Below are 15191 nucleotides of genomic sequence, written 5' to 3' on the forward strand. Positions count from 1 at the left end.
TTCTCCGCCCCCCCGCGCCTCCTTGGAACTCCCCCAGCCAGACATAACACACTCTCGCGGCCCGCCCTTCCTGGCGGATGCAGACCAGGTCTGCTCCTCCTCTTCCAGGACCCCAGCCCCCAGCCCCGCGCCCCAGCCGCAAAGTTGCACTTCTAAAGCCGGGATCGCCGCAGACAAAAACCTGTCTTTGGGAAGAAAATACCCGTCGGCAGGAGCTCTTCTCCGGGCTGGAAGGCCAGGGGGTGGAAACGGACACACCCACCGCGGGGCGCGCCCTTTCTGCCGTGGACCCCGGGCCCCGGAGAGCCGCGGATCCGGCCCCGCGGGTCTCCCCGAGCAGTAGCGGAGCCCCGGCTGATGCGGGTTTTCCCGGAGCAGGCGCCTCCGCTCCACGCCCCTCCGCCTTTCTTATCAGACGCCGCCTGGGCGGGGCGGGGTCCCCCTGGCGGGCTGAGCGGGCGCTGCGCGAGCGGAGCCTAACCGGCCCCTGGCGACGCCGGGGACCTCCCTCCCCACCTTGAAGCGCGCGATGGTCAACCGCGGTCTGGCCCGGAAAGGGGCTCCGAACAGGCGGCAGGGACGAAGAGGATGAACTGAATCGCTGAGGGCTTCGATGGACAGTGGTGAGGTTCAACTCCAAACATCAAAGCCAATGAGGGATACAAGTTACTCCTCTTACCCCGAACATGCACTGAGTGGAGACTGTGCCCCATTCACAGAGTAAACCATTATGATGGTTACCTCCGACTGGACAGAGACAGAAATGATTATTGTATATATGCAGGTCAATTCAGCAAGTAAAGTTTCATGTAAAACTGGAATAAGGGCTCTTCCAAGCCCGCCACAGAGCATGTCAGAGCACACCAGTCGCAGCTCCCAGCGCTTGGAGGTGGGATGTGCCCTTCCTTGTGTGTCTCCTCAATGTATTTTAGGTGGTGGACCAGAAGGCAAGTGTAACATTCTGGTGCAGTGTATTTGTGTATTTCAATGTATGATCTGTTCAGCTCTTTTTTTCTATAGAGTTATTTTATTATTAGAAATTAAAATTTAAACAATAGAAATAAGTCTAGAGATGTGAAAAATATTTTTAAGAGGAGTTTGTTTCTGGCGATGGGAAATGTATGAGGGAGGGAAGGAGGGAGGGAGGGAGGGAAGTGAGACTGAGAGGTGGGGCAGAATTCCATGCAAAACTTTCCACATTAAAAAAAAATCTTGGAAATCAGATAAGAGACTGTAGAAATGGATTGCTTGTGGTACAATCTTGACTAGAAACATTTGGAAAATTGGCCCTTTTAGTAAAAATTTCACAATCCAAATGTTAAAAAAGAAAAAAACTAAAGGGAGGAGGTGGAGAAATGAGTCACAGCTATAAACCATCTGTAGTTTAATTGTTACCTCACCTGCATCTAGTACATCTTAGCCCACAGCCACCTGCTGAACTCTCAGGTTTTCTTACACATTTGTCCAGGCATCCAATCAAAGGATTGTGATTCCACCAGGCCTTGCTTCCAGTTGTAGCCTGTACATCTTATAAAGAAATACCCTGAAGTCACCTTTTCCTATAAAGCTCCTGAGAGTGGACACCTCCTGGTTAGGATCATAGCTTCCCAGGATGACGAACAGGCTCATAATGTCCTTAGAGATCATTAGACAAGGCATCTTATCTAAGACAAGCAGTGAAATATTTAAGATGGGTATCTAACCATTTAGACATTGAATGACTGAGCCTTCCTCACAGAGTGACTGATGAAAGGAAGAATTAGCACATTCTATGGCCACAGATATTGATGATTCCTCATTTCTAAACTTAGATTTCAGTGATTCAGGCATAAAAGAAGCAGCAGAAAGATGAACTACATCAGACTACCAAAAGGGAATTATTTACATTTCTTTTAAAAATAATTACTATTCATCTCAGAAAAGACTAGGGTAACATGTCCTCTAAATAGAGGACTATCTACAATTCAGTAGACCAAGCAGCTCTTACGATATTAATTATAAATTCTTCCCTGCCAAGGAGTGCTCAAGGCAAGCTCAGGTAAATTATGTATTTAATATCTGCTATAGGCCAGCATCTCTCCATCTGAAAAAAATCCCAGTGAATATACCATGTCTAATAGATTCTGAATTTAGCTCCATATCCATTTTTAAAGTAATGGATGAGACCTCTCACCATCCAGCTGCATTGCACTTCACACATAATATTTTCTGGTGTATCCTTCTGAGATGTGTAAATTTCCGCCAGAACAAGCACATCTTATAAGAGTGCGCAGAGAAAAGAGAGCACTCCTCCCAGTGATTCAGGCTCAACTACCTACTAACAGGGACTTCCAGCCTTGTTTCTCCCATCCCTTAAGTAAAAACAAGGACCCATTTCAAAGGGCTTTGTGCAAATTGAATGAAATAATACACATAAAACTCTTTACCTGCGACATAGATTCTCAACATATAGTTACACATGCACAAAACTTGTTTGAATCCTATTAACATAGTAAAAAAGAAGACTCTTCCTCTGGAATCAAGAATAAATTTGAGAAAAATGTTGAAATATGATCAACATTTTTATCTTGGTACACTATAAATGTAAAAAATGTTAATGAATTAAGTTTGAAAATATCCATTGGAATGAAAAACAGTATGTATTCTTAAGTAAATGATGCAATGAGGCTAAGGGAAGGCCTATTAGAAAATTTTCCTGGGATTATACCCATTTTCTTTTGCCATAAGTGTAGCCCATAGCTTCTCCAGACTTGAGAAGAGGGTCCTCAACCAGAAAATAAAAAATATCTTCCAAGGAAAACAAGTTAAATTGTTTGCCAGACTCTTATCTGAATTCTTTTGTTCCAGCTGTGAACTAGATTGATAGTCTTAAAACCCCGAGGTATCTCTGCTGGCAGCCATAGTTGCTGTTTCAAACTAGGGAGTAAATAAAAACAATGTCACTCAAAGAAAATGATCTGTCTGGTTTTGTCCTTAAAATATAGAATTTGGTGGAAGGAATACAGGAGAAAGAAAAAGGGAACAGAAACACATTTTAAAATAAAATTTTAAGGGCATTTTTGTTTCACTCTGATTTTGACTAGCACTTTGACATATTTTTAATTATTTCTCTCTCATGTGCAGTTGACTAATAGTTTATTAGATCTTTCAACAATAACGATTTTTTTTAAGGAGAGATGTTGCTAATTTCTGTTCATCAAATGTGCAAGTTAGAGTGCTACTCTTCTCAAGTAGATATTTTATAATATTGAATCTTGTAATATAACAAATATTTTATGAGTTCTGTATCAACTTCCTTATTCAATAATAAAGTTGATTAAATTCTTTTTACCCAAGGTTCACTGGAAGCATACTTTTTTAAAAATGCCAGAGGGGCACCTCCACCCTCTCTAAGCCCCAGTTCTCTTCTCTAGACAGATTCGTACCTGCGTGAACGCAAGGTGATAGCAATCCAAAAAGTAATTTTAAAAATTTCTAACTATGTGTTTTGTCACCATAATCATATCACAGAGATATTAAAGAGATTTGAATGAAATGGCAGAGAAGGTGATGGTGGTAGAACACCTGTTCTGCTGTCCACGGTGCTGAATCAGTCATTGGGCATTAGCTCTTGATTCCTAGAAGTGTGGTCTCTGGCTCCACAACATTGTCTTTACTAGAGAGCTGTTAGAATGGCAGGATCCCAGGCCCCGCCCAAACCTACTGTATCACGCTCTGCAATTAACAACATCCTCATATGATTTATCTGTTTGTTAAAAATTTGAGAAATGCTGTACTAGGATGCAGTTTATGTTGCCTTGTGACTTTCCTGATGCTTTGTTTATATTACCCCTCATATCATCCCCTCTGGAGGTGCAGCCCCAATGCTGCCTTTTTTTAGCTGCATTTAATTTGAGGATGGCAGTGTGCTGTTAAGAGAGCATAGCCCTGCCAGGCTGGTGTGGCTTAGTGGTTGAGTGTCGACCTGTGAACCAGGAGGTCAAGGTTTGGTTTCCCGTCAGGGCACATGCCCAGGGTTGTTGGCTGAATCCCCATGGGGGGCATGCAAGAGGCAGCCAATTAATGATTCTCTCTCATTGATGTTTCTATCTCTCTCCCTCTCCCTTCCGCCTGGAAATCAATAAAGATATTTTTAAGAGAGAGAGCATAGCCTTTGAGTCAAACAGCTAGGTTAAAACCTCAGCTTGTACTGACCATTCTGAGCCTCATTGTCCTCATTCATAAATGTCAATATTATTATATATCCTTAATAATGATGTTTTAAGGATTCAATAATAATAAAATAGTATGTGTAAAGCACTTAACCTGACACATAGCAGATGTTCAATAAATCTCTCAAACACTGTGTGAATGCTACATCCTCTACCAACGAGGGGTACCCTCTCACCATAACACTCCCAGGCATTGTAAAAGAATTTAATCTCCAATTTCTGCTCAACGAAGTCAACAAAACATTTACATTAAATTAGTTAATACAATAAAAACTTAAAACCCACCAAATCTTCTTTCAGTTTGGTGTTTCTCCACACCCATAATTATAACCTGGAGTAAAGAAAGAGAAGGTCTTTCTTGACAATTATGTTAGATCTGTTTTTATTCAATTAGAACAAAGTGACTTGGTATTTTGAATAGTAAAATGTGTATAAATGTCTGGATGCCTTAATTCTACTACCAACAGAAATCTGTACACATGTATAGCTGACTTTGTAAACAATTATTATTTACACTGATGTATAGACCCTAATTAAGCCATAATGTTGCTTATAATATAATGCAATTTAAAATGTGCTATTTAGGAACACTGGGAATACTGTTTCAAGCATTTATTTTAGAACATGAGGAAATATTGACATTTTTTTCAAAAGAAACATCAAATATGAGCATCTGTCCCATTACAATAGTCATGTAATGCATTTGACACTAGGAGCATTGCTTGTTGCACTGCTGAGCTGGAAACACCTGTTCTCTAAGGGAATGAGCTATTACGAACTTGAGAAAGTCAACTTTTCTTCTAAGTTCTATCTTCACTTTTTAAAGTTCCTGGAAAATAATCTTTATAATATGTTAGATATCATTTCTTCCAGCTCCCTCATTTTGTAGTTTATGAACACGAGTCAAGTACCTGTCTCAGGATCATATAACAAGAGAGTGGTAAAGCTATAAGTAGAATACAGGTCTTCCTATTCCTAGTTCAGTGCTCATTCAACACACATAAAACATGACTCATATTAGGCTGATTTAAAGCCCCCAGGTGATTGAGAGATCTTTACATATCCCTGGAAGTATTTGCATTTTCCCATCCTTACCACACCTCCACACCCAAGGAAACAGCCTTATGGTAAAAATAGGAGGAGAACTTCAGTTTTAGAATGTTTGTTCATTAATTCAGAAAGCATTCACATAATGTAGTGGATATTATGTTCAGTTGGAGCCATATAAAAATGACAGATTCAGATCCCTTTTTCTCATATTTATTCTGGTGAGTTTGGTACTTTTATAAGCATATAATTAGAGTATGAAAAGTGCCCTAATAGGGGAACAAAATGGTGATATTAAGTAGGCATCATCAGAAAATTTGGGGGGACCTATAGCTTAAAGGAAATTTAAAAAATATGCAGGAAGAGGATTCTGGCTTTAAAAAACAAGAAGCCTTCAAAAATGTGAGCAAATGGGGATTAGAATTCAAGGATGAGAAGTGTGTGTGTGCAATTTCCAGAGGAGAGACCATTCAGAGGAGTGTAGTCAGTGGTTCTCAACCTTCTGGCCCTTTAAATACAGTTCCTCATGTTGTGACCCAACCATAAAATTATTTTCGTTGCTACTTCATAACTGTAATGTTGCTACTGTTATGAATCGTAATGTAAATATCTGATATGCAGGATGGTCTTAGGCAACCCCTGTGAAAGGGTCGTTCGACCGCCAAAGGGGTCACAACCCACAGGTTGCGAACCGCTGGTGTAGATAAAGCCAGTATGGCAAGAGTATGGAATCAAGTCAGGAGCTTTAAAAAGGAGATTAAAGAGATAGGCAGGGGCCAGCTCACATAAGGCCTTGGAATGGAGATATTAGGGAACCATTAAAATGCCCTTCTGGCAGATGTAGTAGAGGTTACATGTAGGAGGAAGGAGGACTTAGAAGCAGGCAGGCAAAAATATTAGATTTTTGTAATAGCCATGGTAAGGAAATACGACAGACTGAACTAGGACATTGGGAAGAGGGATGAATTGAAGAGATACATACTGAGAAATAGTATTTGCTGATTGGTAAGAGAGTGGGATAATGTCCAAGTTCCTGGCTAAGATACTTGTTTTTTTCTCCTCATGGCACCAACCGAAACCAGTGTTTCTACACAAAATAAATAGAATCAAATTGTACTATTTCTTCTATAGTAGCTGAGTGTACAGTGCATTATATTAATCATTTTTAAGTTTAAAAACAAAATAAAAATATAATTGATAATTTAAAACATCTTGTAAATTGAAGACTTCCCAGGTTGACTCCATTTCACTCTACTCATACAATTTCAGCACTGGCCGCCTTTCAAGGTCTACCATCATTGTCCCTAAGACACTTTCTTCCATTCAAAATAAGAGTCTACTCCTCAGAGTGTTTAGTTTCTAACTCAATTGAGCATGAAGATCCAGACACATCGTAATGCTACATTCTGAAAAAGTTAATATTTTATTTTATTGAATGATCTTCATTCTATGTTGCCCTATTCCTTACCTTGCATTACTGTTGATGAGGGAATGGGTATTTGGAGCCCTTTTCATTAGAGATAATTTATAATCATAAATATGAGAATTGGTGGTTAGTAGTGACAGAGATGACAGTTTTATTTATAGTAAGAAAAGTCATAAAGTAAAAAGGTTTGGATTCAAAAACCCCTTAAATTATGAGTCACACTTGGGTTTTAAAATATGATAAGGAGCCCAGCCAATGTGGCTCAGTAGTTGAGCATTGACCTATAAACCAGGAGGTCATGGTTCGATTCCTGGTCAGGCAATACACCCAGTTGCAGGCTTGGTCCCCACATGCAGGGGTGTGCAGGAGGCAGCCAATCAATGATTCTCTCTCATCATTGATGTTTCTATCTCCCTCTCCCTCCCCTTCTCCCTCTCCCTTCCTCTCTGAAATCAATAAAATAGTGGTATTTTTAAAAAAGAAACCAATAGCTTTCAACCTTTAAAAAATTATATGACAAGGAAAATTGCGTGCTGAAATAATTTGAGTGGACTTTTACTTATAAATACTTAATATCTTTATTCATTAACATAGCTCCATGACCAGAGTTGATACCCCTTTATTCATATTAATTTTTAATCAAGTCATTTTCTTATCTAAAAATTTGCATGGCTGCCTATTATAAGATAAAGTGCAAAATATTCAGCTTCTTTATTACAACCTAATGTGGTTTTGACCTTTCTAGACTCATCTATAACCCTCTTAGGGCACTAACAGAACTGCTTTACCTGGATGTCCCAATGTTCAACTTGGCAATAGGGTACAACCCATGACCCAGGACAGATACTGAGCATTTTCTAGTCCAAGTTATCAGGGTCTGTTCTCTTTTTCTTCTTGAGCTCCCTGTGTTCATACGTGTAGTCAAATAGACCTCCTTCTTTTGTACCACTTGGGGACAGCTGATAAGTCTCACTTCCTGCTGTGAGGAGGGCCTTCGCGGTTCCTGTGTTTACTCATTCAATAAACATGCGCCAAGGCTCTGCCATGTGCCAGGGACTCAAAAGCATTCTGAGTGCTGCCGTCTCTGAGGGGCTTCTGGAGACGTGGGTGCTCTCCCTCGCCTCACCTCCCCGACACAGTGGTGGCAGGCACTCCCCCATTATTAATGTGAACAGCTGACTTTTTAGGTTCTACTGTAATTTGACAATGACCGGCATTTTAGATCGTGAGTTTTCCAGTGTAAAAAAGAATACACTTGCATTTTCGAGCACTTAACCGAATACTATCTACTGTAGCAAGATTGATTACTCCAGCTTCAGGTAGAAAATGACTATAGTATAATATGTGCTCCCACGAGACTACTGCTTTGCAGCACATAGGAAAATATAATGAATTTTTCCTCTGAATGTTTCTTAATGGAAGTCACTAGGAGATGCCCATTTTACTTATGGGAAATGCACAAATAAAAATCAGTTCTCAAAAACATTACTCCCACTCACCCAGTATACCCTCTCCAATGGTAATTAATATTCCTCCTCTCTGTTTTAGAATGCAAATTTCTTATAGATAATCCCATGCACTAGGTTGGAGCCCTTGAAGGTAGCATTATACAGTAATTAAACACAGAGAAGTCAGGGTTCAACTCCCAGCTCTAACACTGTGTGTGGCCTTGGAAATCTGAACCTCATTTTCCTCATCTGTAAAGCAGGGATAATAAAAAATATCTCATAGGTGGCTTTTGATAATTAAAGAGATAATTTATGTAAAGTGCTTAATCCATTGTATTAACATTAGCTTTCGTTTTAATAGCTGAAACCCAGAAATCTAATACACTGTATCTGTTTAATAATATTGGTTTACAAAACCCCAGGTTTGATAATGTTGGTTGAGTGAATAAATTAATTAATCAACACATATCTGCTTTGCTTAAGTCTATCCTATCAAATAAAAGAAAAATATGAAAATTGACCATCACTCCAACACACAAGATGGCCGCCCCCATGTGAACACAAGATGGCCAGCAGGGGAGGGCAGTTGGGGGCAACCAGGCTGACAGGGGAGGGCAGTTGGGGGGACCAGGCCTCTAGGGGAGGGCAGTTGGGGGGAACCAGGCCTGCAGGGGAGGGCAGTTAGGGGCAACCAGGCCAGCAGGGGAGGGCAGTTGGGGGACCAGGCCTGCAGGGGAAGGCAGTTAGGGGCAACCAGGCCTGCAGGGGAGGGCAGTTGGGGGGACCAGGCCTGTAGGGAAAGGTAGTTGGGGGGACCAGGACTGCAGGGGAAGGCAGTTGGAGGTGACCAGGCCTGCAGGAGAGGGCAGTTGGGGGTGACCAGGCAGGCCGGCAGGGGAGGGCAGTTAGGGGCAATCGGGTCAGCAAGGGAGCAGTTCGGCATCAATCAGGCTGGCAGGGGAGTAGTTAGGGGGTGATCAGGCTGGCAGGCAGAAGCAGTTAGGGGCAATCAGGCAGGCAGGCAGGCTAGCAGTTGGGAGCCAGCAGTCCTAGATTGTAAGAGGGATGTCCAACTGCCCATTTAGGCCCGATCCCAGTGACAGTTGGACATCCCTCGAGGGGTCCCAGATTGGAGAGGGTGCAGGCTGGGCTGAGGGACACCCCCCCCCACCCCCATGCATGAATTTCGTGCACTGGGCCGCCAGTATCATATAATAATATTGAGTACACTGTTCTTCACTTCGCAAGATGTGGGTGGTCCTCTACCAGGAAGATTCACTGTTGGAATTGTCTCCTTGGTAGTGATTGTCTTGGGCTGAGCTGTGACATCTTTGACATGTTTGCCCTGGTGACAGGTCATACACATTGGAGTTTCTTGGGAAGGATCAGGGCCAGGCTCATCAGTCTTGGCACATTGTTTTCCCTTTCAGACATGTACCTAACCATAAAGGGAGAGAACCTTGGCCTCATTTCCATTCACCCTGGAGCATGACAAACGCTGCTAATCAGCTGCCTGCTGACCATTTGGCTCGTCTTTGGGACTAGGAAAGCCAACTTGAGAAAAATAGCAGCTGGTAGCCTGACTCTTTGCTACTATCTGGCCTTGGCCCTGCAGCTCAGAGAAAGGCAATTTATGTTGCCAAGTGCTTATGCAAATATTATCAATCTTTTAAATGAAAGGGATTATTGATAAATGATATGTTGCTCTTTTCACACTGAGCATGCATACTGCCTGTCTACTGGTAACAGATTTGTCTACTGTTAATACAGCCAGATTGTCCATATTTCACTGCTTCTCTCAGCTGAAGATGCGATATGAAAAGAGTGGCAAGGGGAGTAGGGGAGCCTGGATGTTCATTAGGATCTGCCACTCGTTGCATATATGGCTTTGAGCAAGGGGTCAGGTGTAGATCATATATGGATTGGTACAGGGTTGACTATCTTCTGTGTACCAGTCTCTGGGTAAGATACCATGTATGCATGTAAGCTCTTTAAATTTTCCAATGACCCTGTAATGATACCCATTATATAAATGAAGAAGTTGAATCTCAGAAAGAGTGTATAACTTGTCCAAGCTCACTGAACTAAAAAGATGCACAAAAGATGACTTCAATACAATCTGGCATTTAAAATTTGACACATTTATGAACATATTATTTTACATGATTAAAAAATAGAACATTTCGCATGGTCAGCATGGCTCAGTGGTTGAGTGTAGACCTATGAACCAGGAGGAAAGGGTTCGATTCCCGATCAGGGCACATGCACGGGTTGCGCTCTATCCCTGGTGTGGGTCATGCAGGAGGCAGCCAATCAATGATTCTCTCTCATCATCGATTTTTCCAGCTCTCCCTCTCCCTTCCTCTCTGAAATTAATAAAAATATATTTAAAATTTGAACATTTTAAATATAAATAAGCCTTTAAAACATTTCCTTACAGTTTAGATTGATCAAATGTTCTTAAACATTAAGGTAATAGTTAAGAAAAATTAGTTGACTCCCAAAACATTGATTTAAACAAGTAGACCTTCTTAGTTAGAAGTTATCTCTGAGATAATTCTTTTATTTTCAGACTAGAAATCAGGATTTTAAATTCAACGGTTATTATATTTTTCTTTTTAAATGTATTGCTGCCACAATTTGGTAAAAGCCATTAGCATGATAAGTATGGTAAGTGTGGTTGTTTTGGCTGTTAAAAATGTATATATGACATTCTATATTTTTGTATGGTTGTATCAATTCATATAATTATTTTTGCTTCTTTACCATCAAAATATGAAATCTTATTCTTATCTCTGACTTAGGCTTTTTTTTACAGTATGAAGCACTTTCTGAATGGTTTGTACCAATTTACTGTGAGCTTTCTTCCCCTTTGGAACTATTTCCTTACAGAAACTAGGTTAAAACTCTGCTTATCAGGAAAATTAGGCTCAGAGGAAGACAAATGACCTCCCTCTTCAATACATCAAGTAAATTCCCAAACTCAAAAGATCTGAACAACATCTTTGAAAATATAGCTGGGACTAAAATAACAAAAATCATATTTTGGAAAACATTTCTTAGAACCGAAAAATGTTAATGAATGCACAAAGTGGTGCAAACGCCATCACCTCGGCTGGTCTGGTGCCACCTACACACAAGAACCAAGCCTTTCCTGTGTCACCCTGGATCCCTACCGTGCAAGCTTGCCCAGGAGTCAGGGGCTCTTGTGTTTATTGGTTTCAAGTATAATCTTGCCATGTTTCAGTAAAGTATCTTTTATTGTCATCGATATCAGTGCAACCTTAAATGAAATGCTGCAGGTGCATTTCAGCCCTGGGGAGTTCTATCTATTCACAAACAAAAGCTGTACCCAGCAGGTTTTTAATTTGGCAGAAGCCTCATTGCTATTCACTTAGGATTTATGTGTTTCTTTGTACTTTTGGCACAGTTCAGTACGAGATTATTTTTTAAATGTCGTGATTTAAGAGCCTCCATTTCAACATGTTCATTACTGAACTCATTATTGTCCCTCTCCTTTTTCCCAGGATTACTGATCTCAGGGAATGGACCACATCTATCCAGTTGTCCATCCAGCAATTCAGAAGTCAGCCTGCACTGCTTTCTCTTGCTCACTTACACTTATCAGACACCTACTTATGGACTTGGGCAGTTGCCATGGGGGCAGGGACTTGGTCTATAAATTCAGAGGCTAGCCCAGTCCCTATGCTCAATAAATATTAGAGGAATAAGTGAATGACAAATATTTATCTAATCTATACCCTTCTCTCCACCTCTGCTATCTCAACCCTAGTTTTGGTGTTCACCACAGTCTTACCTGGCTATTGTAATAGCTTCTAATTTGGAACCTTTGACTGTATTTATTTCTCACTGCAGCTGCCCTTAAATCTAGCCTTATTGTGCGCTGGCTGGGTGGCTCAGTTGGTTGGAGCGTTGTCCCCTACACCAGAAAGGTTGCAGGCTCAATTCCCAGTCAGGGCATATACCTAGGTTGTGAGTTTAATCCCTTTGAAAAGGGTCACGAGCACAGTTGTCTTGATTCCATAGGTGGTGGAGGTAGGCACAGGGACCAACATGATTCCAGGCCAGGCTGGGGTCTGGTGAGCCCATTCACTGAATTTGAAATATCTGGTGTTCTTTCCCTTCTGAATCTTTTGACTCAGAAATGATGTACAGGAGGCAACTGATCAATGTCTCTCTCTCTCTCACTTTCTCAAATCAATAATTATTATTATTATCTTCAGTGATAATTTAAAAATAAAAAATAAATCTAGCCTCACTGTTCTTTACTCCTGACCCTGTATGTTATGCTTAAATGGTGTTGATCTGGTTATATCTCCTGGTACACATAATTTGATTTTACCCATAATGCTTCTCTCTCTAGAAATGCCTGGTCATTTTTCTTTATTTGCAAACTCCTACTGATTCTTATTGCTCAGTCCATGTGACACATTTTTTAATAATTCTTTTCTGCAGTTCCACATTGTATTAAATGCTCCCTTTCTTTTGTCCCATTGTTCCTCATGCATTTTCCTAACTGAATACATGTTTCTTATTTTATTATGCAGTTTATTAGTCTGGCTTTCCTTCTATGCTCCTTTTTTGGATAGGAATTCTTACTGAGGCTTTGTAATAGTTTCAATGGTACATGAAAGGCAGTCCATAAATATTTGTTAATCTGAAATGTGGATACTTGTATTTTCCTTTTCATTGAATGAACAAATAGGAATTTAATATTGCCACTAATTATAAATGTTTTTAACATGTCTAGAACAAATTATAAATTAATGGACACTAAAAAAGACAATTCTTTCAAAGGAAATGAAGCTAGTGAAAATAGCTGTTAGATTTGTGCATCATAAAGGTATCAAATAAAAACTGAGTAGTCAAGTTGGCATAAAGCCTAGTGCAGACATTAAATAGACAGCTGGTATTTATAATCTGTAGGGAATGGATCTTGAAATTAATATTTATAATAGCCACATGTTGAGGATTATGTAGCAGGTAATATACTGTTAAGTACTTTTAATATGTTTTAATTTGCAAAAGAATTTATAAAAATGATTACAATGCCCATCGTATGATTGAGGAAACACATGCAGAGCGGTAAATAAAGAAAATAAGGAAGAAGTGAATGAAAGATTAATCAAAAGGTAAATATTTTCAAATCAACAATGATCATCAAGACCATCATTGTCTCCCTAGTCGGTTTGGCTCCGTGGATAGAGCATTGGCCCAAGGACTGAAGAGTCCCAGGTTCGATTCCAGTCAAGGTCACATACCTCGGTTGCAGGCTCGATCCCTGGCCTTGACCAGGGCCAAGAGTGGGAGGCAACCAATTGATGTGTCTCTTTCACATCAATGTCTCTCTCTCTGTGTCTCTCCCCCTCCCACTTTCTCTAAAAAGCAATGGAAAAATATCCTTGGGTGAGGATTAACAAAAAAACAAACAAATAATAAAGACCATCATTGTCTAATGCCACAAATCAGTTTAAATTTTGACCAGCCCAGGAGCCTGTAACTCTCCAATACAATTCACTCAACTCCTGTCTGTCCCTGCCTGTCTTCCACCCACTTTTTGAGTTTTGCACAGAAACTGAGGTCTGGAATTCAACTGCTGTTCTACATTGAAATTTAGTGTGCGTCCCTAGAAGTGCACTCATGGGCCAACTGCCCGTTACCCTTTCCACAACTGCGACTGTCATGCCCTGTTGTGTGATGAGACTTGTGCCCCAATTCTGATTAATATTACAGGACCTGCTGGGCCTGGAGCTGTGTGCCCTGGGCTCCGACAGTTGGCTGCAGCCACACAACTGCCCAGCGTATGCCAATGCTTGCTTCCAGGCAAGCTGAACTCTGTCTCCTATCGAAAGGCTCTGGCTGGGCTTCTACTTCCATCCCAGAGTCTCCTTTCCCTCACTTTACATGATGTGGCAAAGTATGTCCTCCTTTAGGAGGAGACATTTGTGACCAGACTTGGACATCAAGGTGAAGGGGCCCTGCACCAATTACGGGCCCATCCTGCCAGGTGATGAAAACAGCCAGAGCCAAGACCTACAGGTAAGGAAAGCTTAGCTTGATCCAGAACTAGGAATGAAAACACAACAGGCAGGGGAGAGGGGTTGGGGGCGGAGTTGCAGAGATGGTCAGGAGTAGATCAGAGGGCCTTGCTGGTGATGGAGAAGATGTGATCTGATTTTTGCTGATAAGCATCTCTGACTACTATGTGCAGGGTGGTTTATGAGGATGTAAAGATGAAAGCAAGAGACCAGTTGAGCCCCTGCTGTAGGGGCTGAAACAAAATATGATGATGATTGGGTTAGGATGATAGGCTTGGAGTATTTTTTAGGAGGTAGAGTTGTCAGAATTTGAGAATTTGGGTATGGAGGAGGAAGGAAAGAGGAATAAAATATGGTTCCTCGACTTCTCTTTTGAGTGACTGAGGTTGTAGATGGTGGTGCTACTTGCTGAGAAGGAAAACGGGGAAGCAGGAGTTATGTTTTAGACATGTTAAGTTTGAGAGATATATTAATATCCCAATGGAGATGTCAAGGAGGCTCCTGTCTACATGAATCTGGAGCAGAAGTGAGAGGTCAGGTGTAGAGTCATTAGAAACAGGTACTGTTAAGTCTGAGATAGGAGATGATTGTTTAGGAAAGGATTACAGAGAAAAAATGGGGCCTAGGAAGATCCCTGGCAGGCCATCATTTAGCGTTTGCTAGAGGAACGGTCCGGAAAGGGTCCTAAAGAAGACACCAGTTGAAATGGTTGGAAGAGAAACTTGACATGAGTTGTTTCAGTGGCAATATGGAGCCAAGTGGGCCAAAGAGAAACTAGGAAATGAGAAAATGTAGGCTGTGAGGACAGACAGGTTTTTAGAAAGAAGTTTTGCTGAGAAGGAGAAAGAGAATTAGCTTAGGGCAGTGGTAGGCAAACCGCAGCTTGCAAGCCACATGTGGCTCTTTGGCCCCTTGAGTGTGGCTCTTCCACAAAATACCACGTGCGGGCGCGCATGTACAGTGCGATTGAAACTTAGTGACCCATGCGCAGAAGTCGGTT

Source organism: Myotis lucifugus, unplaced genomic scaffold, assembly GCF_000147115.1.
Source record: "Myotis lucifugus unplaced genomic scaffold, Myoluc2.0 scaffold_150, whole genome shotgun sequence".
Classification (NCBI taxonomy): Eukaryota; Metazoa; Chordata; class Mammalia; order Chiroptera; family Vespertilionidae; genus Myotis; species Myotis lucifugus.